This window comes from Amblyomma maculatum, chromosome 6 (genome assembly GCF_055883805.1).
Source record: "Amblyomma maculatum isolate TAMU_Amacu chromosome 6, ASM5588380v1, whole genome shotgun sequence".
Taxonomy (NCBI): Eukaryota; Metazoa; Arthropoda; class Arachnida; order Ixodida; family Ixodidae; genus Amblyomma; species Amblyomma maculatum.
The window spans coordinates 24,082,442-24,107,608 of NC_139349.1; the positions used below are offsets into that span (position 1 = coordinate 24,082,442).

At 43.1% G+C, this 25,167-nt stretch overlaps 1 pseudogene; it reads left to right on the top strand.

Moving 5' to 3' along the window:
- The first annotated feature begins 1,560 nt into the window (after positions 1-1,560).
- Positions 1,561-25,167, top strand: part of LOC146185277 (neural cell adhesion molecule 2-like) — a 41,562-nt pseudogene continuing 17,955 nt past the window's right edge.

The following is a 25,167-nucleotide window of genomic DNA, read 5'->3' on the forward strand; positions in this document are numbered from 1 at the left end:
CCATAGCTTCCTGCTTTGCGTTTGAACTTACGGAGCCTGAACGTGAAAACCACACTCGCCCTCAGCATGCTCTCTCAGCTCAGACATCACTAGAACACCTTATTCCAGCCTGACTTCTGGGTGTGTTGCCCTGTGGCTCGCGAAATAGTACGCAAACAATGGGCATAAAATATCCTCTACATATGGCGCCAGTGGAATGCGAGGAGGTTATTACGCTTGTTTGGAAGAAATATAGCAAATGCAATGGTACAAAATTTTTGTAAATAGACAGAGCAGTAGGCCATCGTTCTATGCGTCTCTCATAGCCTTATGTATATTGAGACGTTAAACAACATAAACGAAACGATAGTTGATTGCAAGAAAAGGAAAATGGGTCACGCAAAATGGCACAACTCCTACCAGAATCAGGTGTCTTTTATAAGCGACTTTAAGCTATCTGCATTCAGCACTATTCACAGGTTTACTTTCCTTCACGTTATCATGGAGCCTAATTTTTCTACCCTGGATTATCTGCTTTCTCTCTTCTCGGAAACGATCTTTACAATAGTGGTGGCTATGTGCGTATGTCGCAATGCTTCTTTACTACTATTTCGAGAGCTGATGCCGGCCTGCCTGTGCCTGCTGGCTAACCTTGAGAGAAAATGAACTTGCACGAGTGTCACTAGAAAAATAGAAGAAGGAATAAAGGAGAGTGCTGTGGTAGTTTTGGGAGATGGAGGAGAAGAAAACAACGAAGCAGCAAACGAGGCGAAAAAAAGAACAAACAGAAAGAAGTGTACGTATGAAAGGAGAAGTGGCGATGTGAACCAGGAAGGAACGCTCGAGGTGCACATTTTGGGTGGACCGCCGTCAGTTGCTGCAGGAGGTGTTGGTTCGTCAGGCCTACCGACCAGTGTGGTCACCACCGGCTTATGCCCTGGTCTTGCGGATCATGACGCTGGCCCCGTCTTCAGAAAGCGGGCCCCGTCTCAACGCCTCAGGAACGCCGACTCAGCCAGAGGTTGCGGCTACTTCCGAGATCTAGCCATCGGTACGAGGACGCTCAAACGCCAACATCCAGCTAAGGTGACGTGGCAGCACCGACTCACTTCACCTGGTCCTCCTCAACGCTGCTCTTGTGGAACAGCGGCGTCTCTTGAGCTAAGGTACCACCTGGGTGTTGGTCGATACTCCGCGTCAGCAAATGTTCGAACTACACGCCTTGATAACAGGACGACATGAGTGCGACTTTGTGGATTACGCGTGTGGACCATCAGTGTGGTAGGACTGCGGTGTTTTCTGTAGTGTTATTTTCGTGCATGTGTAGTGGGCTATTTTCTTTGTTGCTCACTCATGTATGAAGTGTGGCGTCTTCATAGTCCGCTTCGAAGCATTCTCCCTGCTTTTTAAGTTTTCACGCACGCAGAGCGCTTACCATTCTACCCTGTCAGCAGATCTGTGCGTGACAACGTGTTACTAGTGTAAAGGCCGTACCGTGAGCCTGGCTTAACCATTCCGTTGGCGGAGGCGACCGAACGCACTACATGTGCCTTTATTTTCAATGGCTGAGTCGCGAGAACAATGACAATAGACTGGAGCTTATTACCGCAGCAGATCAACCTCTTCTTTGTTATTCTCCGTGACAGTATGAAGGCACTGTAGGCCTTCTTTCCAGCCTTAGAAAGGCGAGGTTAATGTGCAGACATAGTTTCCTTATGGCGATTTGATTCTTCGAGCTGCACAGTGTTAACCAGTACCACACTAGCTGGTACGTAGGTAAAACATTATTTATTGGAAAGCTACATCTGCTTCTATGCAATATAGTCTTCGTCACTAATCCAAAGTAAAACTGGCCTTCTCAAAGGCTCCATCTCTATCGGCTGCACATATACACATTTATTGCAATTTAACAGTCTTAAGCGTTGTGACTGCACCTACTTTCCTGTGAGGGCCCTGAGATTTCGCCTCTGATTGACAGGAATCTTGAAGGCGGGAGTTGGTTGCCGGCTTCAGATTTTGTGCCTATTTAGGAGTAAACATGCACACACGCACTCACTCTGCTCCTGTGTGTGCCTTCCTTTAGAGCTATCTACAGTATCTGAGGTGCCCCGATCCAGCAATAAATTACACTATTTTATTCTTGCGTCGACTCGATAAACTGTTATTTTAAATTTGAGCGTGTCTATGAATGACTACATTCGATTCCAAAAAGAAAAGAAAATGTCTTCATTTGCCATTCCTAAGGAATTCAGCATATTATTCGAGCGGCATTCTTTAATGCCCGATTATCAATCGGGCGTTTTCTGATAATGAGGCCCTCTACGATTGCCTTCCAACTACCTTTAGTGCGAAAGGTCAGCCAAGTATAATAATACCTAATATTACGAATAATAATAATAATAATAATAATAATAATAATAATAATAATAATAATAATAATAATAATAATAATAATAATAATAATAATAATAATAATAATAATAATAATAATAATAATAATAATAATAATAATAATAATAACCTGTATATTATTTTCGCTCCCCTTCATGTCTCACGTCACTTTTCTTCCCCACATATTTAGATGGTGTTAGCGACGTCGAGAAATATCCTGCAGGAAAATATTTTATAATTTGTGAAATAGATAAAACCCGAAAAGCAGCAGTCGTTAATTTCCCGAAGTTCCCTTAGACTTCCTAAATTTTATTTCATTGTTGTTAAAATTTAGGAGCCAGCTCAAACTGGGACGTCGGCGAGTGGTTAAGGGATGGAAGGAGACATATATATGCGGGAGATCCTGAAGTATCTTTAACAGTCGAGCGCCTTTTGTACCACCTAATCAGTCGCTTTATTATAGACGCTTCAGGCTACAATCCAATGATTCTGCATGTGCACGAACTGAAACGAGCCTGAGTATGGCCCTTTTATAAATAAAGATGCATTGTTTTCATTTAGCTCCAAAACTTTAAGCATTTTTGAAAGTTATTTTTTTTTTCGTAAAATGACTGATACTTTTCAAATGTCCCGAATAAAGAGCCATTCATATTCTGTTATTTTGCCGCTTAATTCCAAAGTATTTGGTTATTGTTTGAGGACAGCCGGATGGAGCTTTCGACATTTTTTTCGCGCTAATTGCTGTTAACTGTGGTCGCATGTTACTGAGTTCACTGCGTCAGTGTAGTAGTTCGTGTAAAAGTAGGTAGTTCGTGCCTTAGGGGTGTACTTCAAAGCCCGGTTAAAGGGCACGCGGCGTACCTGCAGCATTCATAATATTGTCGGCGGCAAGAAATCACACCCTGAACTTTTTCTTTCTTCCGTATTGCAGCTGCCTTTTCGGAAGCTCTGTTACAGGGATTGAAAGCAAGTGTTTTGTGCTGTGCAGTTTTGGCAAAGACCACAAATTAAGAGGTATTTCTAATACGACTGAAAATACCAGCCTTTTTTCTCGTCCAGAATAATTTTTCAACACTCTTTGTAACTTTATTTTCTTGTGGCAACAAAAACAAAAAAAGGTACACTAGCGTAGAGTAAATACCACGTGATAGCATCTCCGCCAGCGGACGCTGTATTCTGTTAAAAATAAACTGCACGTTTCTAGCGCGAAGTAACAGAGTAGAAAGAACTGCGTTCTTAGCGGCCGGTTTTCAGGAAACACTACCGCCATATTGTGCCGTTCTTTTGCATCCTAAATGCAGAAAATTTGTATTCTTATGGTGAGTATTACCAGAACAAAGCTATAAGCCCAATAATGTTTTAATTTCATTTTTTTTATCAAACATTTTAGCCTGGTTCTGTGTTCCTGCGTCACTCAAATTTAATAAGCCGGCTCGCATTCATGTGCACACGTACCCAGAGCTGCAAAATAAAGTCCACAGAAGCACGAGCAGCAAAGAAATATTTCTTGGCCTCTGTTTTGGAATATCACGTGTGTTTAGAATATTTCATCCTCTGCCCGAGTGAATTAGTACGTTTTGTAAGGGTAGTGACGGCTAGAAATATTCTTCCTAGCTCGCGATCTCTAGCACGCTAAAAGCAAAACAGCGATTTGAGTTTAGGCTCCTTTATCGGTATCCTTTCAACGCCTGTAGTGAATTACTTTGGACAGGAAGTGCTCTGGCCATTTACCTCTTCTTGGACGAAACTAAGCAAACATGAGCTTCAAATAAAGTGAAAGAGTTTGGAAAAATAATGCAGCCTTCTTTTTTGCCTGTGAAATGTAGTAACAGGAAAGCTTGAGTTGGAAGATGGTTTTTGTTCCGAGCGCATATTTTAGGGGCGAAAATTTGCGTAGTGTTCATGGAGCGCTATGCAAAAAAAAAAAGAAAACAAAAAGGAGAAATGAGACGAGACAGCTGGCGGCACTACACCTAGGAAAAAAAAAGCGCTTAATTTTTCCGCTTTTAATTAGCAAGTGCATTATGATATCTGAAAGACAAAAATACAAATAGCTATTCGGGAACATCATATGCTTGCAAAGACACGCCGGTCTTTTCTGCATCCGTTTGGTTTCCACTCTTCAGTTCTCGCACACAACATTATCAGATCGACAGAGCCACGGTGAGCTGAAAATAAGAGCATCAGTTGGAACTTTTGCCGCTTTATCAGGCCCTGCCATTCTCGCTACCGAGACTTACACAGCTCGCTAGCATCTGCCACCTTTTACGGACGGTTCATTCTTTGCCAGAATTACATTTCCACTACCCTCTTCTGTTCTTGCGGCAAGAGGAAGTGAAACTCAGACATCAAATTTTGAAAGCTTTCATGCAGCTGCATAGCCTTTGCATGATTAATGGCTATGCGCATGCAGGCTCACATTTATAATGCCGATTTTGTAGTTGTTAGGACAGCCTTTTCCGGAGCGGCGGTACCGACCCGGGGACTCATCTGCTAGTCGTTTGCATTCGGTGAACAATGCGCGCTGAAACACTCCGTTGAAAGTTCATATATTCGTTCTATTGTGACATGCTTCGTATGATGCGTTATTTATTGCAAATGCCCACTTTATTGACATTTTCATTTTCTATCAAGCAATTCTTTAATTCAACAAATATGTGAAACCTTTGTGCTGAACTGAATAGCAGGTATATCGATCGAACATATGAATGAAGCACGCGTAGAGGAAAAAAAGAAAGCCGCGTCCTTACTACCTCGCCTCAAGTGTACGAGTGTTTGATAAAGCCTTTGATTCGGCGCAAAACCTATTTCACTGGTCTTCACTCACAACTGTTTGACAACCAATAGACGTTTAAATTGAGCTCTCACTACGTCTCTTTGTTTATCTCACTTGCACACGTGTCGCATATGTCTCATCGTTTCGATGATACGCATTTTGAGAAAACACTTACTGGCACGATTTTGGGTGGTGCTCAGAGGTGGGAGTGACATATTCAGCATGAACCAAAATCTCTTTTACACTCCTTAAAAATTGGGCCGTTCAATTCTTGAAGATGTCTGCATGCATTCCAATGTCAAATTTCAGTTCCATGTGAGTTTGCACGAAATGATATCTTTATTTTTCTCCTTGAAGTTTGGATGGAGTCATTTAGTAGTTTAACTCATTATAAGTAGTAAGCTATATCAATGTCTCAGGGGCATAAAAAGTTAGTTGCTGTAGAAATTAATTGATATCGCTTTCGACCAATTTTGTTCGCCGGTTTAGAAGAATACAGGGATAAACATTTTTCGTAACATCTTTGCAAAACATTTTTGAGTATCATATGTACACTTAACTCAATCTATGTTACATATATGAAAACTGGCATCGTAATTGTAAACCGCTTCAAGAAGTGTTCATTATGCCTACCTCAGGGACGAATAACACGTTCTCGGGATAAATCACCTCGTCAAGTTTAATGGCCAGTTTTTAACAATTCTGAGTGGGAGAGGCTATCTTAAATTGATTATTTGCCAGGGACCACGCCACTCGTTTTGTAAGGTCCGCGTTTCTTTTCTCAACACTCCGATACCTTCAGTATTTGCCCACGTGTAGGGACTTCACCTTCTAAAGGTACTCGAAGTGGTCTGAAAAATAGGCTACGATATAAAGTCAATGCAAGAGTCAGGAACGGTCCAAAAAAAAAGATTATCAAATAAAATAAAGCAGAACACTGCTTAGGTGCAGGGATCTTTGACGCATGGTAACCTCTGTGTTTGGCGCACGTTAATGAGCAGTATCTCAATGTTTGCTCAGCACACAAAACTTGTCACCACACGATTCGAGGAGATTTATCAATTCCCGTAGAAATGACTCAGCCTCCTCCTCTTTCAGCTACTTACTTCTTATTGAAGCCCATGGGCGCTTACTTTTGTCTCTGCTATTTTGTTGCTCGATAACGCTGTGGACGCTGTTGAATGAGGCCTAGAGTTGAGCCGCTCCTAACTTTTATACTAACGAAGCCATTTTAGAAAGCTCTCTTACAGAGAGATGGTTTAGCTTAGAACTTCTTCACGTATTCGTGCAGTCTTCAACAATACTTCCTGTGCCATAAGATTCCAAATGTAGAGTGCGTGCGCAACTGTAGCGAGGGTTTGTTTTGCAGTGAATTCACATTAAGAGAGACATTCTAAGCAGCTTAATGCAAAGTAAATCATCTTGTGGGGATTAAAGAGCAAGGAATATTCTTCTCGACCTTCTTTGTGCTAGCGATTCAAGACTGAACGATATCTACAGGTGTAATACATAGCGATGAGATTCTTCCCTCAATCGTTAAGACAAATCAAAAGGAGATTGGTTTGTTTGCGCCCTTGGCCTACTATGACACTTTTGCTCATCATGGTGTTTGAAAGCGCATCGCATTTTCTATACGCTTACTACAGTTAGCAATGCATCCCAACTAAGGAGGTCGGTTATGTCCCCGCGATTTGAGGGGTTTAGGACATAGGATATGAAGGGTTCGTAGGTCGCGTCACGAGTACAATCATTTGAATTACAAAGGCAGCTCGGACTCCAAAGTGCCGTCTTCTTTTAATCCTACTTGTTTTTCACGTCCAGAAGTTAACCTGATGCTCGTTTTTGGGACCACGTTTTTCTAGCTTCCAGCTAAAATATTGGCCCTTATCTTCTCCCTTTATTCCAGAATATCGGCATTCCTCCATGGCCTTGACAGTGCTAACCCTGAATGAGTGTGACGTTGCAATACCATTGAAATGAAAATGACCAGCATGAAGAGAGGATATAGGCAAATTCCTCGGATATGAAGGAATTATTTCAACAAGACAGCATTAGATACAAATGTCGCATATAGTGTCTTTTTTCTTCTATATCAGTGTAAATTCAGCGCCTCAACATGCATTGATAAAGACGTATTCAATTTAATTTCTATGGGAAAGAGTTTTTTGTAGAGTAGAACCTGTAATAACATTTTTTAAAATTATTTATTTACTTATTTATTTATATATTTATTTTATTTATTTATGATATCGTCAGGGCACAGACCTACATTACAGAGGAGAAGAGTGGATACATTGCATATGGAACGTAAGGATATTTCTCAAATAAATCTACGCGAAGCCCTGAATATAGGCTCAAGGCAGAAGGAAGCATGTGGAAGAAATATATACGCTCTCGAAACAATCAAAAGGAAGAGAAAAGCGGTACAGAATTTTATGGTTAGGTAGCAGGAAAAGTATTTGTGCATATATTGTGTATATATAGTAAACATACATGGCGGAACGAATAATTACACCGAAAATTTAGAGCACTAGTTATAAAAGAAGACTTTTAACGCGGCTTTGAATATGTCAATCCCACTTATGCTTGCTAGTAATGTAGACATGCTGTTCCAATCATTGCAGATTCACGAAGAAATAAATAAGAGTAGGCAACCCTATTTTAGTTCAATATTCACATTTTGACAGTAGTTATGACGAAATGAAATGAATTCGGTGGTTGCATTCAAAGGAAGCAGACGTTGGCGTTAGAGCAGTATACATTGATATAAATAAACCATCAAGGTAGGATCCTTGGAGTCAATAAGAGATGCAACACTATCTACGCTTTCATGGTGATTAAACTAGCCGCGCCTTATGATCAACCTAGGCGCAAATCTATCTTCGGATGCGGAACCATTAGAAACCACATTACGGTAAGGTGATAACTGCGATTAAGAAATATTTTTCTGACTGATGGAGTGTCGGAGTGATTAGGCGAATATTAGATGATCGTTGAGTATCCGGCACGGCCAGCAATACAGTTCGCTGTATGGTCAAATGCCATGACCACCAACTCAATTTGATGAATATTTATATAATAAGGAAGTAATTCCTATATACCAAATATTCAAGAACAGCCATACTGCACAAACGAAAGCTCCACAGCTTGGTCAGAAACAAAGTAGTTGAGAGCGAGTGTGTCGTTTACACAGTTTCGGACCCGGCGCCACTACCTGTCCTCGGCAATCGCTCAACAAACTGAGCTAACCAGGACTGGCTAGCACAATCATGGCCAGGGGAAAAAATTCATCGCCAGTTTGAAGGAAGATTACTGTTGATCTAATGTTTAAGGGAATACTCTAATATGAAATAGATCTCTAATGGAAGGGAATAATAGTGTCAACAACGCAGAAGCACTCATACGCCTAAAACGAACAATGGAAGTCTGTGGAAACTCTGCAGAGCAAAAGTGCTTGTAAACTCTAATTCTCCCACTCCGGCCGCATACACTGTTTAGAGGATGAATTAAAATCTTGAAAAACAAAAGCAGTAATAGAAGAAGTATTGTATGATGCCCTCACTTTCTGAAAGCAAACTGAAAACAAACAGCAGTGGCTCCGCTTTTAAACGCTTGTTCTCTTATAAACATCAGCATGGGAACAGTGGTTTGCGCATCCTTAAAACGTGCCAAAGCGAGTTACGCTATGAGGGACACCTGAGTGGAGGGCTCCGAAACGTTCGACCAATTGGGATTCTTTTACTTGCACAGACATCGCAGAGCACATGAGCGCCTTGTCTTTTCACCGCAATTGAAAAGTTGCCGGCATTACATCTCGCGTCCTTGGTTTTAGCAATCGAGCGCCGTTAGTAAAGAGTGACTGCGGTGGGTTAACATTTAATGAGGTGTCTTTAATACAACTAATAATCCTAAATACATTTGCATTCGAGGCAAAAATTACATATTTCAGCCTTCAGCCGCGGGCCTGTGTTGCAGAATATAATATATGTATCTCGGCTTCAAACGCGCAGGGCTTCCAGTTTTTGTATTTTGATGGATCCGTGCTTCATGCGCTTTTACAGTTCTGGTCTGTTGTCGTAGCTTTTCGTGTCATGTGTGTCTTGTTCCGTATCTCGCTCCACTTTCCCTTTTCCGTCTCGACGTTCTCTGCTTCCTGCGGCGACTGCGTTCATTATATATCTTGTTCGCGCCGCACAGCTGTGCCTCGCCTGATAACAGCCAGGTGCGGTCCGACAGTGCGGTACTAAATTGCGGTGAAAAGCACTTTTCATGTACCTGTGCTTGGGTGCACTGGGATGTTTTCACCGCTGGAGGAGTAAACAACCGGAAGCGCTGGGAACTAATTACTAACTTCCGCATGATTAGAACGTTAGTTTGCAGAAGTTTTACCACGTTTTTCTTCATTAGGGTAGAACACCACTAAAAGTAGCTGTAAAACACAAGTGAGAGTCAAAATAGGAACCGTTGCGCAGACCAAGGCGCCATTTGCCATGATGGCAAACCACGCGTACCAGCTGTATCTCAGTGCAACCCTGTAATTGACGCCCCCCAAAAAATTGATAATTACACCTGGAATACTAGGATTATTATACTAGACTATGAAATGTATTAAGAAAATGTTTGCCTATTTATGCAGTAAAAATCGGGATTCCCAATGTACCAGAAATAAGTAATTGTTTTAATGTCAATTTGTCGTGGAAAGTTGATGTTCTTTACTTGATAATGTGCACCTCGCCGCTTTCTACTGCCTATGGTAGATGCATGTTATAGGTGCAGGAAAGATGCCTGGGCCCTTTTATGCATAGTTGACATGGTCTTTATAATACTAAAATGAAAACATACCGAAATCGAAACTATGATCTTACTGAATGCCCGGTTCAAGATTTCGCTTATTGGGATAAATTAGCTCTTCTTTACCACGCATATCACGCTGACAAGTTCGAAAAACGACGCTTTACTTTCTTGTCTACACAGTAATGACCTTGATAACCAATGCAAAGATATTCACATTCTCATATTTGGAATGAGCTAGGTATAGCAGATCTTTACGAGGCTCCTTATATTCCCTTGTATGGTTCTTATATAAAAAAGAGATGGACTCCGATTTATCTCACCCAATGTTGTCGTCAGCATATGCCTTTAGCTATCTTTAAGACCAGTGTTCTCAGCCTCGGACACCTTACGCGGCTTGCTGACTCTTCGAAGGGAAGCTGAATTTTTCTGGCTCTTTACGGCCTTAACGTACTTTACTGCTGATGTAAAACACGTTTATTATAAACAAATACAAAGACAAGCAACATTTAAGACAGACGACGTTACAGAAACTGCCGACCAACTAACCTCTTGCCAAAGGTACGTTCGGGAGTAGAATTGTGATGCACCTGCCCAAGTTGCCAGTAGCGACATAAATATATATAAAGCCTCGCTTTAACCAAAGCCGAATGAACATGCCTGCGTTACATAGTAGCAGCGTGCCTAACTAGATGTTCAAAATGCTTTGAAGGGTGGATTCCAATCTGAACCTGCGTTTCTAATGGCGCAGTCTTAGTTGGCAGCGCCTCTCATAGGCCATTTCAGAAATTCCTCCTGTTTTTCGGCTTTACCCCATGAAGCAGTGCTGTCAGGCTAGAAACGTTTTCGTAATTCAATGCTTAACCTAAGGAAGGAACACATGGATTACTAGAGACCCGTAAAATTGTATGCACATGGCGTCACAAAATTCTTGAGGTAGATATATATTCTCGATAGTTGATTTACCATTCCGAATTTAATACTTACATTACACTTTTTAGAACATTGAAATTGCTGGATTGATTTTGTGTAATTACCTAACGTTTTACGTATCATGTTTCTAAAATGTGCGATAATTAAATTTGTAGACCGCCATTTAGAAACCTCTCAACAAACTGCTTTCTACAAAATTTCTCTCACTTAGACCTTCCGCGTTCCGATGTAACCCCACAAAAGATCAAAACTATACCACTTGGAGAAGATTGTGCACTGTGCTGCTCTGAGGAGTGCGGCTGATGGACGAGGTCCGCTGCAGTGCCACTTTGACCACGGGGACGCGACAGTTGTTTGCATGTTGTAGATGTTTGGACCTTTTTCCTATGTCCAATGATGGCGAAAATGCATGCAGCTAGCAGTGCTTTCCTTCTACAAAGCGGAGACAAAAAGTTGCTTTTTTGTATTTCTTTTACTGTCTGGGACGCTTTATCGCTTTGGCCATAGAGCACGCACTTGCGCGCTTACGCGACATGATCCGTGTTCTCAAATATCTGTAAGAGTCAAAACACTTGTCGCTTTGCTGTGGTCACAATTACTGCATCCAACATTGTGGATCAGTCGCATATTTCAGAGGAACATAATATCAGTGTACAAATGTCCTGTCACGTGGCTTTCATTCCCCTTTCGCGGGCTTTCTTTCGAACGCGGGAAGAGCGTTCATTGAGCGTTCATATATCAGGTAGAAAAGAATTTATTGAGAGGCTCCTGAAGACCCTTTAAAATATCGTCTCACACATGGGCCCAGCAGCCATTTTTTTTAAATTTCTTTAATAAATTCATTAGGGGTAATTAAACATGCCTTGAGCCGCTTGAGATTAGTGGGAATGCCATACACCGGATTCAATTTATTTTCGAAATGCCTCTTAAACTGATCACGTTGCTCATTTGACGGGACGACCTGTACAGAAAGTATGGAAGTGATGTTACGGGCGCCATCGTGTTATGTAGAGCGCAGCTTAAGCAGTGTAAGCGAGAGTAGGCGAAGCGCGCACTGCCCTCTCCCCGCACACACACACGCTGTGAGTGAATTGCCGTTTAAGATAGTGCAAAGAACAACATTTCATTAATGCTTGCATGGCGCAAGCATAGAGATGAGTTCACTTCCGAGATGGTCTACATTTTTGGTACTTACACATTTTTCTTAACACATTAATTTAAAAGTTATCTAGTGATTTAGTATTATGTAGTAAGGATAGTAGTACCAAAAAATACTGTAAAGTAGGCAACACAAAACTCAGCAACCTTCAATTGGGTTCACGTGGGCAAAACACAAGCACTTCTTTAAAATGCTATCACATTTAGCTCGGACACCCGTTATATAGATAGTGAAAGGAAATGCCTTCGACGGCTGATAACATACGTAAATCAGCTGAATAAACATTTTAGAGAAACATTGTTTGGGGTCAAATTTCTGCCAGAGGCCAGCCCGAACATGTACTGCATCAATATTTTTCTGAGCAAAGCTTTTTAATTCGAACTCATTTCTTGCCTAATAAGTGTTTTGCAGAACGTGTCACCAGAATGTGTCAGCAAAGCGTGTCCGTAAAATATGTTAATCATTAATACGAAAACAAATGCCTGTCACGGCCGCAATCAAACTACGATCATTTATTTCTCCGCCGAAGCAGTATTCTACGCCCGCGTTCATATAATTATCTCTGTTGAGCGCAAGGAGGCCAGTTAACGCTAAAGGAGGGGAAAGCAGTTGCGGTAAGAGATAAATATTAAAAATGAACAAAAACACAAAGCTTCTCTCGGGAAAGGTTGTGGAGTGCAACAAAAGCGTTCCGAAATCTGCGCATACACAATGAAAACAAACAAAGAGCACATTTTTTTATGAGAGGCGTTTCACCATCTAGAGAGGTCAAGACAAAACATCCCAGCGCAGCACTCTCGTGTGGCTTTCGCTAGGAAGCCGTAAATGAGCCCAGAACCTTGAAAATGCCTTGATTTGTTTCTTGAGTATTTTATAGCAAAATCAATAAAAGCAAAAATAAAGTTGCAATAGTCAGAAGAAAATAAAGTAAACATAGAATGAGCTCATAAAGAAAGTACGCACTGAATGCGCTGTGATTTTGCATTTCCACATGAAAAGAGACGAGTTTACTCCTTTAATTTTTAATATTGCGTGGTGAGCTTTATTTTGGTAACGTTCACCGATTTTATCTAACAAACTGTGAGAGATGCATTGGCGCGGCAAAGAGCACATTATGTATCTTATGTATCATTAAATAGACGATGCTTTTACTAATGTTACCCATGCTCGTTTTATTTTTGATGATACGGGCAAGGTTGTATTATAGAATTGCTGGCTGATAATAATTAAGAATTTAATAGTAATTGGTTCACAGAAAGGTATAGCCGCAGTATCTGTCACACTTGTTTCCGTGGACAACTAAACCGCGCAGTAAGGGAGGGGAGAAAGGTGGGAGTAAATGTAGAAAGAGAGAAACAGGAGCCATAGTGGAGGGCTACGGATGAATTTTGTGACCTGTGCATCTTTAACGTGCGCTGACATCCCACAGCACACGGACGCCTCTTCGTTTCGCCTCCGTGGAAAAGCAGCCGCCGCGGTCGGAATCGAACCTGGGTGCTCCGGCACTGTAGTTGGGCTTCTTACCACTGCACCACCGCGGCGGGGCGAATTACTTGCTTTCATAATCGAAAATACGGTTTTGCCGTAGCGCCATCACGGAAATATTCTAAACTCGAGACCGAACTCAATTTAACTTCAAATAAGTGTTCGATATTCAGTATTTCAAAGCACATTGCCCAATAGGAAAATTTATATTGAAAGCTTACTGAAACTTTTATTCGGATTCGGTTTTGCGATATAATATTACCACTTAAAATTTAGCTAAAACTTTATATGCTCAGTGCGGTTAAGGCGCGATCTAAATATTTAGCGTTATGACGTGCACAGTGTCCGATTTGTTTTACGATCAACTTACACAGGCGGTATTGGCGAGAACTTCGCAGTTCTAAAATTCAAATTATTTAACAATAAGAAAGCTCAGTATATATAATTTGTGTGCGTATGTGCATGCGTGCATTGGCGCATATGTCATGGGGTGTCAGCTAAGAGATTCTATTGCGCCGTTTCAAAAAGAATAGTATCATATCTTATGCTCCATTCATTTGTAGTATACGTAACAAAAAAAAAAAAATCTGTAGTGGTTGGATGCTGCCGAACTTGAACATCAAGTGTTAGCTGTGTTACTTAGAAAAGCGCGGGAAGGCGCACTAGTGGCCTTATTAAGTAAATTGTTCATTAAAGGCAATTTGTGCATGTGATCCAGTACGATAATAACCCAAATAGTCCGATATCAAATTTGATGTGGTCCGGGCTAAACTTGTCGGTTGTTATTGCTTTCATCATAGCGGAGTTAGACTGTACATTTATTTTGCTCCAAATGGGTTGAAGGTAAATTTGTGGGTGGGCCGGGCCAAATTTGGGTCTCGTCGTGTTCGCAATAGTCGAATTAGGCCTTACATCAATTTAGGTCATATCGATCGAGGTCAAACTTTGGGGCCAGGAACAATCTTGACTCAGTTCAAGCCAAATTCGGAGGCCATCATTGTGTTGGCCAGTGACGAATTAGGCTGAACATCGTTCTGATCTAAATCGGCTGAGGTCAAAATTTGGGGGCGACCCAGGCCAAATTTTGTGATTGGCCAGGCAAAATTGAGAGGTTAACGCCGTGCTCGCCACCGTAGGATAAGCTGGACATCAAGTTCCGTCCACACCTGCAGAGGTCAAACTTTGGGGTTGGCGCAGACGAAATTTGGAAGTGTTCGACATAATTGTATTATGCTGGATATCTATTTTGGTCCAAATCAGCCGAGGTCAAAATTTGCAGGTGGTCAGGCCGAACTTGCTACTGGTGCAGGCGAAATTTGGAGGTCACCATCGTGTTCGCCATAGTCAATTTAGGCTGGACATCGATTTTGGTGAAAATCAGCGTGGGTCAAATTTTAGAGGTGGCCGTGGCGAAATTGGATGCGGCCAGGGCTAAATCTCTAGGGTCATGATCGTGTTCTCTATAGCCGAATTATGCTGGACGTCGATATTTTGTATTCATTGCAACGGGCCAGGGAGGCGCTCCTGTCAAGGCGGTGATGTAACGTGATAGCGACTTCATTCCTTAGTTGGTTCGCAGTAGCTCCCATAATGAAGGTATAGGCTGGGCTAAATCCAAAATATATAATCCACATCAATCGCGTGGGCTCATGCACTTCACGGACAAACGTTTTTTTTCTGACTTCGCAGGTAGCAACGTTTCCTTAGAAGTCACAGCCGTTCTGGGTGGCGACGCCTGGCTGCCATGCAACGTAGCTGCTGACGGCGAGGAAGAGCGAACTGTGGGGCTCGTGCTGTGGTATAAGGACAACTCTTCTACACCGGTGTACACGGTGGACGCTCGCTGGGGCAGCCTGCTCCAGGGAGCGAGACACTTCCCCGGAGAGGAGGAAGTGGAGCTGGCAGCAAGGCTTAGCTTCGACGCCAGTCACCAGCCAGCGATGCTACGAGTGTCACGTGTAGAAGCAGAGGACGCTGGTGTATACCGCTGTCGTGTCGACTACCGCCAGGCGCGCACAGAAGTCACGCTTTCTGCATTGCGCGTTATAGGTGAGAACTCTGCCACACGGGCAAAGAAAATAAATAATATGATGTGCGCATTCTTAGCAGGCTTATTAAACTGTGGAGAAGACAATCCATATGCGCCAACCTGTCAGTCTGCTGCGACCCTATTCACTGGTGCACAATATGGCTATCGATTGAGCACGCTGTGCGCCAGAAAACTAGTGCGCTAACCCCTCAAACAACTGAGTTTTCTCCTTTATAAAAAACATATTTTCTTTCAGAGATAAGTTAGTCGGTTTGATGGTTATGTGAGAGATAGGCCAAGGTCTAAAAGCCTGACTGCTGTTGTTTCCTTTAACTTTTCGCGCTATTACTTAGCGATAGAAATTTTCTTGGCGGTTTGGCCAAATGAAAGCCATTCTGAGGATAAAAATGGCTCATTTCAAGCTCTAATTGCACCAGAAAGCTTCCGAAAAAAAAAACAGAATACTAGGATGCACAAAGTTTCAATTTTGTGGTAGTTTTTGTCGATAGAAAAGGCAGAAAATTGAAACTTAGCACCACTAGCGGTCGTAGCCAAAACACGAAGAGCCATCTGATAATATGGCCGCTCACGGTACATGCAGACTCGATAGAGAGTTATCCTCAGCGTGTTTTATCTATGTCATTCATGTGTGTAAGAAAACATTTGGATAAATAATTTTAGCTGCCGCTTCCTCATCGTTGAAACAACTTTTTCTCTTTTAACAATTAAAGTTGATCTTAATAATTTCGGTCAATTTTTTAATGCTTGAGTTACTAAAGCCATGTATAAAAAGGAAATTACGTATATCCAAGGCATTTGCCAATGCCGTAGATTTAAGACTGGGCCTGAAGCTTGACCAGATGTTTTCTTTGCAGTACCTCCACGGGAACTCATCGTTCTAGACGAGTACGGTCAGCGGCAAGTGGACGTTCTAGGGCCATACAACGAGGGCGCCACAGTGCTTCTCGTGTGCGAAGTAGAAGGAGGTGAGAGCGTCGTCGTTTCCTCGTTGCAGAGAGGCTCGTATGGGCAAGCTTTTGTCTTTCTTTCAAAGAAGGTTTTGCCGTTGCTAGCGTACGAGATAACAAATTCTGGAGATTCCACTATTCGTGCAAATGAATAAAGGACGGAATGGATGATCGCACCTTTATTTATTCTTCTAGAGATCTGCCTGGTGACATCCTAACGCTGCAACCAATGTTGTGCCGAAGGGAAGCAGCGGCCGGGGAGCCTACTGCGATGCGTCCCCACCTTGCGAGCGGCACGCCACTCGAGTATCACTCGTAAAGATCTCGGTTGTTGTGGTTGCGAGTGTAGGAAGAAGGAAAAGCAAATGCACGGATCTGCTACTGGCACTGTAGCTGAGTCACCTCCGCTGCCTCGTGTCGACAGATGAGAAAATAGAGAAGAAAGAAAGACGCACGCCGCAACAGCCTTCATCCGCCGCCGAAGCGGTGGTGAGTGCAATGACGGCCTACAACAGGTACAACCGCCGGTGGCAGGCGAGCCCCAACCGCAAATGGCGAGAGCTTACCATTTCTAGCCCAGTAGGTCCAGCAGCAGCCACCCTTCTATCCGCTCGAGGTCCTCGGTTTCCAGACGCAGTGCGCTCGCTTACATAGCCTGGAAAAGCCGTTGACACTAAATTGTCCAATCTGAAGGCAGCACGCGACGGCAGCCCAAGAGGTTCAATCAGCGAGCCCGCTGATCGCACGCTTCAAGTCTTCCGCGACGCGAAGGCGACTTGCCGCCAGTGGACCGGCGCCCTGGTGTCTGGCATTTTGGGCGTGTTAGAACAAGATGACCACTGATGCTTCTTGGCAGTCCGCCGCTGTCTTGCGGAGCAGTACCGGGTCTTGCAAAGGGGGTAACACCCCTTTTGCAAGACCCCCTTGCGAGAAACTTGGGGTAACACCCCCTCCCCAAGAAACTTGAGGTTCCGTTGAGCGTACTCCGGGCGGCTTGCCTCGACACAATGGATGTAGTGCAGTTAAATCGAATTGTACACTTGTCACTAACGGTGTCGGAAGTAACTTTTGTTTATGAGAATTCTGTGAACAACGTCCTATTTTTGTTACATAGATTGTAATGCTATCGCATAAAATTATCACAAAAACAAATCATCTGCATAGTTAAGGCATTGGACGAGTATAATCATTGATTGCAAATTGGTCGTATGTGACCACTTGACGGTGGCTGCTCAAGCTTACGTGTCTAGCTCACACGTGTCTAGCTCACGATGTTCATGCCAAGCACGAACATCATCCTAGATGACAGTAGAGATTTAGCTTGCTGAAGACGTATTGACGAAGACGTATGCCGGCTTGCCGAATCCGTTCTGCGCACGCGCATTGACAGGGGTGAGTGCAATCGCGGCTACTGCTTCTGCTTTCAAGGGGTAAGCCGGTATACGTCTACGTCAGAACGTGTCCGGCAAGAAAAATCTCTCTAGTAAAGCTTTGCCCCTTTCGGCGAAGCAGTGGTGGTCGTATTTGTGCGTGGGCGCGATTGTGTACGTGCATGCATGCATGCGTGCTTGCTTGCTTGCTTGCGTGTGTGTGCGTGTGTGTGTGCGTGTGCGTGTGCGTGTGCGTGTGCGTGTGCGTGTGTGTGTGTGTGTGTGTGTGTGTGTGTGTGTGTGTGTGTGTGTGTGTGTGTGTGTGTGTGTGTGTGTGTGTGTGTGTGTGTGTGTGTGTGTGTGTGTGTGTGTGTGTGTGTGTGTGTGTGTGTGTGTGTGTGTGTGTGTGTGTGTGTGTGTGTGTGTGTGTGTGTGTGTGTGTGTGTGTGTGTGTGTGTGTGTGTGTGTGTGTGTGTGTGTGTGTGTGTGTGTGTGTGTGTGTGTGTGTGTGTGTGTGTGTGTGTGTGTGTGTGTGTGTGTGTGTGTGTGTGTGTGTGTGTGTGTGTGTGTGTGTGTGTGTGTGTGTGTGTGTGTGTGTGTGTGTGTGTGTGTGTGTGTGTGTGTGTGTGTGTGTGTGTGTGTGTGTGTGTGTGTGTGTGTGTGTGTGTGTGTGTGTGTGTGTGTGTGTGTGTGTGTGTGTGTGTGTGTGTGTGTGTGTGTGTGTGTGTGTGTGTGTGTGTGTGTGTGTGTGTGTGTGTGTGTGTGTGTGTGTGTGTGTGTGTGTGTGTGTGTGTGTGTGTGTGTGTGTGTGTGTGTGTGTGTGTGTGTGTGTGTGTGTGTGTGTGTGTGTGTGTGTGTGTGTGTGTGTGTGTGTGTGTGTGTGTGTGTGTGTGTGTGTGTGTGTGTGTGTGTGTGTGTGTGTGTGTGTGTGTGTGTGTGTGTGTGTGTGTGTGTGTGTGTGTGTGTTTAGAGGGAGGAGCCGATCCAAGTGAACGAGCCGGTGGTGATGGGCGGACGTCTGGTGGAAGGTGGCCCTTCTGAAAAATGGCAGTGGGCGTTTTTGCCTAGCTCCCACGGCCTGTCTGGCGCGTTTAAGTGAGCCAGGCGGTAACTTACGGCCCAGGCGGCGCTTGAATAACTGCCCTCGAACCTAAAGAAAATACACTTTCTTGGTGCGAGAGTGTGTTTTGAAAATGCACCCTTCATTTTTCTTTTGTCCGAAGTATTGCGGTATCTGCGTCTGACTGCAAAACTTAATTCTCTCTGGTCACTCAGGAGTACTCCTGCATTGCCCGAAGGAAATAAAAAAAGCGCCTTAAAGATTTTTTTGTGTTCTGGTGTCAGACGGTCTCCAAACTAAGCCGTGTTTCTTCCTGGGGATAAATTAGTGTATCTCGAACCGTGGTTGATGAAACGCGAAATATGCAAGCTGGCAGTCGGTGATGGTGCGGCCTGGCCACCACTAGGTAATTGCCTTGCCGCGTTTTTTTTTTTTTTGCCTAATACCGAGAGGTCATGTTGGAAGTGCTGACTGCAGTATTCAGTACGGACGTTTCTTTGACGGCCGTCACTTTGAGCTTCCTTTTGGTAGTTTGTAAAATATCACTATTTCTACGGCTAATTTTCTTCAATGCGTTTCAGCCTCCCTCGGTGTCTCAGTGAACGAATGCTGCCTTCTAAATGGGGAGTAGCTATAAACGTTGCTGCCTTAAGCGGTTAATCGGCTTAAATAGCCTACGTACTTAGCTGCTTTCCTTTTACTTTGTCAGCCATAATTGCAAATTATGCATACCAGTAATGTATCAGTTTTCCTAAAGGTGATAAAAGCAGGACGCAAGAATACTATGCGGAGATGATTTAGTGGCTTACGCTTATGCATAGCACTGCCATTTTTGTTTCCTTCTGAAATATAATGCTCTTTTAAAGGTTTTATCTTCTCTTTGAGCATTGTAATATTAGAATCTATCCACTGCCTAAACATGCAACGGGATATTCTGACCCCGAGGGGCAAAAATGTAGGGAAGTTGGTAGGGATCCAAACAGTTCTATCTTCGCTGGGATAAATGTACAGTTGAAGAAATGCACATGACAAAGCGCTTGCAATAAACTTTGCATTAAATATTGTATTATTTACTATTGCTTCAAACGCGTCCACTTTGGAGACACAGACAAGACAGCCTGAGAGGTTATGAAGAAATTGAGAATTAAAATTTCGAGGACCAATGCGTAAGTAACCCTCCGCTGTTTTTGCGGGGGCATAGTTAGAATACTTTGGCGAAATACCTTCCATCGACGACTGCCATAACGACTCGAGGTTTGTTGTCCAGGGCCAGCTTTTGTCTTGTTAGTTCTTATATCATGACCAAGATTGCGCATTCCAAGGTTTTATCATTTATTCAGTCCTTCAAATAAAGTTTTTTTATGTTGATATTAAACACTTCAATGGGTCCGGTCCTTCTTGGTTTCTAACTTTGGGGTATGATAACATTTACCATTGTGAACTCATCAATGGATACTTACGTACATTGGATAATGAATATATTGGCCTGATGCAGTAAAAAGGCGGCTTCTGAAGCAGTCATTGCACGGGCCGTTACACGCAGCGAACAGTGAAAGGCATAGCTATCTCTGTATAACCAAGCACCCTCATCGCATTTCCTAAATTGGCTAGATCTGCGACACGCTGCGACATATTTCTGAACATTCAATGACCCACCTATCAACTGATATTTTCGCTTTCTTCATTTCTGAACAGAATTATCAATAGTCAAATACTTGAACGATGTGGATAAATATATATTAGATTGCAGTTGACCTTATAATGTACTATGCTGCTAAATGTTTTTAATTTTAAACAGGATTATCAATTTTCTTCCTAGCTTAATTGATTTGACCTCGTAAATATAATGACGCTAGTACTTGCGCAATCAGGTCACCTGAGTTTCCGCGCTCTATGTGTGTCCTCTATCTTAGTCCTTGACCTTGGCGCTCTTTATTGCATCATAACGTGACATGCTTTATATATAGATTTTCCATCGGCTTATTTACGCGGTAGACAGCTCTATCTTCTAACTTATTTGTGTATTTATGCTGCGTGTAAACTCTATATCCTTGAGAGTGTTCGCCAGAACCACCCTCATCCACAGTAGTTGACGCCGAACGTCCTGCGTTTTAACGAGTGTCACATGGAATATAATTTAATGAAACGAGTGACATTTAACATCAAGAATTATTACATCAAGGCTACCAAATTCGAGGTCCTGGCTACGGTAATCAGCAAATCTCGTAATGGACATCGTTTATTATCTGGCTAATAGGCATAGAAAAGCCTGAAATGTGGTTTGAGGTGTGTTATATTAAGGCTTTTTATTCTGCGCCTGAATGAAACCGTCTAGTTTTAGGCTGATATCTGAAGCTACATTAGGTAGGCTAACACTGTATTCCCAACGTCTGCGATGATTGCTTAGGAGCCCTTTGGCAGGCTTTTTACTTCTGACTTCACGAGGAACAGCTTTTAAGTGCTGTACCTATTTGTGTTGGGTGTCGTTTTGTTCCTTTCTCTTTTTTCCTTTCATCTAATGTTCAGGTATTGTCTTTAAATACCCCCGATCAGGTTGATTGAGAAGAGAGATGTTGCATGCAGTTTGTCCGCGGAAGAGAGCGCGCCTGTAGGTATAATCAGAAAACATTGGAACACTCCATGTTTCTGTTTGAGAGTTTCTTAGGGGCTTTACGACGGCTATAAAACTGAGAACTACGTTGCCACGACTAATAAGTATGTGCGGATGCCAGCAGAAAACCTGAGTACGTGGGCAAGGTGATTTGTTACTCAACGTTTTTGAAAAAGATTCTGAGTGAGTGCCGAGACTGCCAATTACTTTGATGGGTGAGTAATTTGTTGTGGTTAGGTTAATTCAAACCTTAATTTGTAATGCGTGTTTTCACGTTAATTCTACGCATCATTTTATTTAGATGTCAGCGCTAATCGACAGCAAATTATGTCATGTCTTACAATGGCGAAACTCTCTGCGTATATCACGCAGTCTTCATCTGTTGCTTCGACGGTTCCTAGGATTTGGTTTGCAGCCAAAGTGCCACGATGCTCCTTCAAAATTCCACACATCCTATCTAGCGTATCTATAGGAGTTTCTGGCTCAATTAAGGCGCTCATTTCCACTCTGTACACAGGTGACCCTCCTCCAGAGGTGCTCTGGTTCAAGGAGGGTGAGTTACTTGACTCCAGCTTCTCAGTGCTGTGGCCCCAAGGTGTCGTGCGCAACGAAGTGCAGCTAGGCCCTCTTCGGCGAAGAGACCTCCTCGTGGCGCTTCAGTGCCGGGCTTCAAACAACAATGTGACAGAGCCTCTCACGGCCCGCTTCACACTGGACCTTACTCGTAAGTATCCATGAAATATTGCGGGTAGAATAGTTACACCGGCTTTCGCGGCATAAATGATGTTCTTACAAGATGTGCGAACACGCAAGGGCCAGTTGGGTTTTGTGGAAGGAGAACGAGGCCAAAGGCATGAGCTTAGAAAGTTAGAATTTTTTCTTATGACGCACACCACCTGCGTAATACAGCCCACAGTCTTAGACTCTATACTATACCTCGCAGGTATACTGCTAGGAAGGCCTGCAAGTGATAACTGTATTGCGATGGCGTTAAAAGTGAGTTTCGAAGAACTTTGTCATTGTTGGCGTTTTGAACAGAACACCACGGGAATTACTTTCACAGTGGAGAATTGGTAGATGGCCGGTTACTGATTGCGGATCAAGTTGTGGGACACCATAAAACCAAATAACATGGCGGGAGCTGCCAACTCGGACGTCTTTCCAACTCAGGTTTATTTGTTATCTGAGATGGGTTCTTGAGATGGGAAGCGAGCCTTCCAGAATACTTCGTCGAAGAAAAAGGGATACTACTCGTAAGCCACGGAGGTGCATTCGTACTGCTTGGTTAAATCGAGGCTTCATGGGTATCTATGCCGAATGGCATTTCCCATAAACGGACTTTTTAATAATTTATGCTAATAAGACAAAAATAGAGGGGGGGGGGGGTTACCTTAAACATCGTCTTTAAGGGTACGACGTGACGGCGTTAACGCTTCCTGTTCGCGGTTCCTCATTTGGGTCCCGGCTCGTTGACAAGCTCCCTACAGTTGACTTATTCACTAACTCTTTAATGTGCCCCTTGATTTCAGATTCGTCAGCGTGCAGTGGAAGGTAATGCCAGATTACGCGAGATCCCGCTTAACCAAGTCGTACGAGCGTACTGCGTGGTATAGGGATAGCGTGACTCAGAATTCAAAGGTTCCGGAAGGTTAGGCTGTCCGCACACTGCCATCTGAAATGTAAAACCTAAGTTGGTAGTTTCTGGCGAATCGCCCAAGTCACGATCGAGTAACGTCGTACACACCAAAGACCAATCAATTCGTGGCCTCGCCAGGGGCACGCCGTGATTTTCCGCTCAAAACGCAGACTATGTCGCTTCCGGATGTTCTAGAGAGCACGCCTATCAGCCCTACGACATTAATATGTGCGAGATAACACAGGCACTAGTTAAGAGGGTATTGATTAAGCGAGTAGTAGAGTGGATATACCAGAATAGTGTGCCGCAAGAGGAGCCGCCGGTTGCAGCCTTACCGTCACATATTGCATCACATTCTAAAAAGCGAAGTTTAACTTTCTCCTTTTCTTTTTTTCTTTCTGCGACTTCGTGCTATCGTTTCGTTTCGAGCAGGGGCTAAGTAGTCTCGTTAATTAAGAGTTTGAGCCCTTTCCTTACTCAGGCTTTTTGAGCAATTGCTTAATTTCTCTGCCTGTATTATCGATATTTTAGCAATGCGCTTTGTCAGCTAGCTTACGACTTAAATATTACTACAAGTGCAAGAAAAAAATTAAACAGACAAAAGAAGTTGAGTTAGGTTTTCGCTACGACTTTGATACATAAAGAGCCAACAGTAAATAAGTGCAGGAAAAACACGCAGGAATGGCATTTATTTCTACACTAGTTGTATTGGATTTAAGTAATGTTATCTTTTTATTTATTAAAGGCAATGCATGAGGGAATACAACATAAGACGAGCCACTGATTACAAAGGGCTCTCAAATACGTTTTCTCTCTACACGAAGTTAGTTTGAACGGAATCCGGCCATTTTTGTTTTCGGGACCATTCCCTATCAATGTATGTTTCATGTGTAGCGTGATAGAACAGTGAAGGAGGCTGTTGTGCGACAACGTTTTTATGATACCAATAGCATCATGACTGCTCGAACTGCGACTTTCTTTAAGCCATTCACGGCAGGGAAATTAGAGACTCGTTATTGCATATTCAGGGAGCCACGAAGACGAAAAAGCAACAGCAGCCTTTCAAGGAAAAAAAAAAAAAAACATTCCCCGATGCTTACTATGATTTTGCTGACTGCTGGTTCCCGTAATGGAAGACTGGTGAGAAAGTCAGTTCAGTTCGATATATTACAGACTGCTGCTTATGAAAAGACAGCTCTTATTGAAAGCGAACCTTTTCTAGGGTTGAAAAAGGCAACTGAAATCCACGTTCACCGTCGCGGTCTAATTTTGTTATGCAATGGCGATAACGAAAAAAAGAAATGGACCTTTGAACATTTTTGAGCGTTTGAATACTGGGGAAAGTTTTGTTTGAAATATGATGGTGTGCCGATATTACACCAGAACGATAGACAGCCGAAAAGCTAGAAGTGAAAGAAAGTCCCCACTTGACGGAGCCATTCACGGCCATCTTTGCTTCAGTACGTTTCGGTCCTTTGGGATAACGGTTTCAAGTGGTTTAGTTACTGACGTGCATAGTTTTGCACGTGTTGAGCAGCAAAAAAAAATCCTAGTGCCCTTGTAAAAGCTGATCGGAGAAAGTAAATATATCGGCACAAGCTTGTTAGACCTTTTGTGGTGACAGTTACCGCAGTACTACTTCGTGCCTTCATGTATGCCGATTGAAACCAAATGAGCAAACGTGCGCCGTTGTCAGTTTTCCTTTTGATCGAAAACCTTTCAGCTGCGTATTAAGCAAGAATTAGACAGCTGCTAAAATGGACCGACGGTTGCTAAGGGTAACAGGGTGTATTCCAATGGAACGAAACCGTAGCAGGAGGCGGTGGAAAATTATGCGGGCCGATGAAGTTAATTACTTTGCAGGGGTCAAGCAGATGCAGTTAGAACACGTCCGAATTAATTAGAGTAATATGAAAGAGGCATTTGCCCTGCAGTGGGTGTAGTCCAAGTAATAATGAACGTGATGATGAGGAAAACTA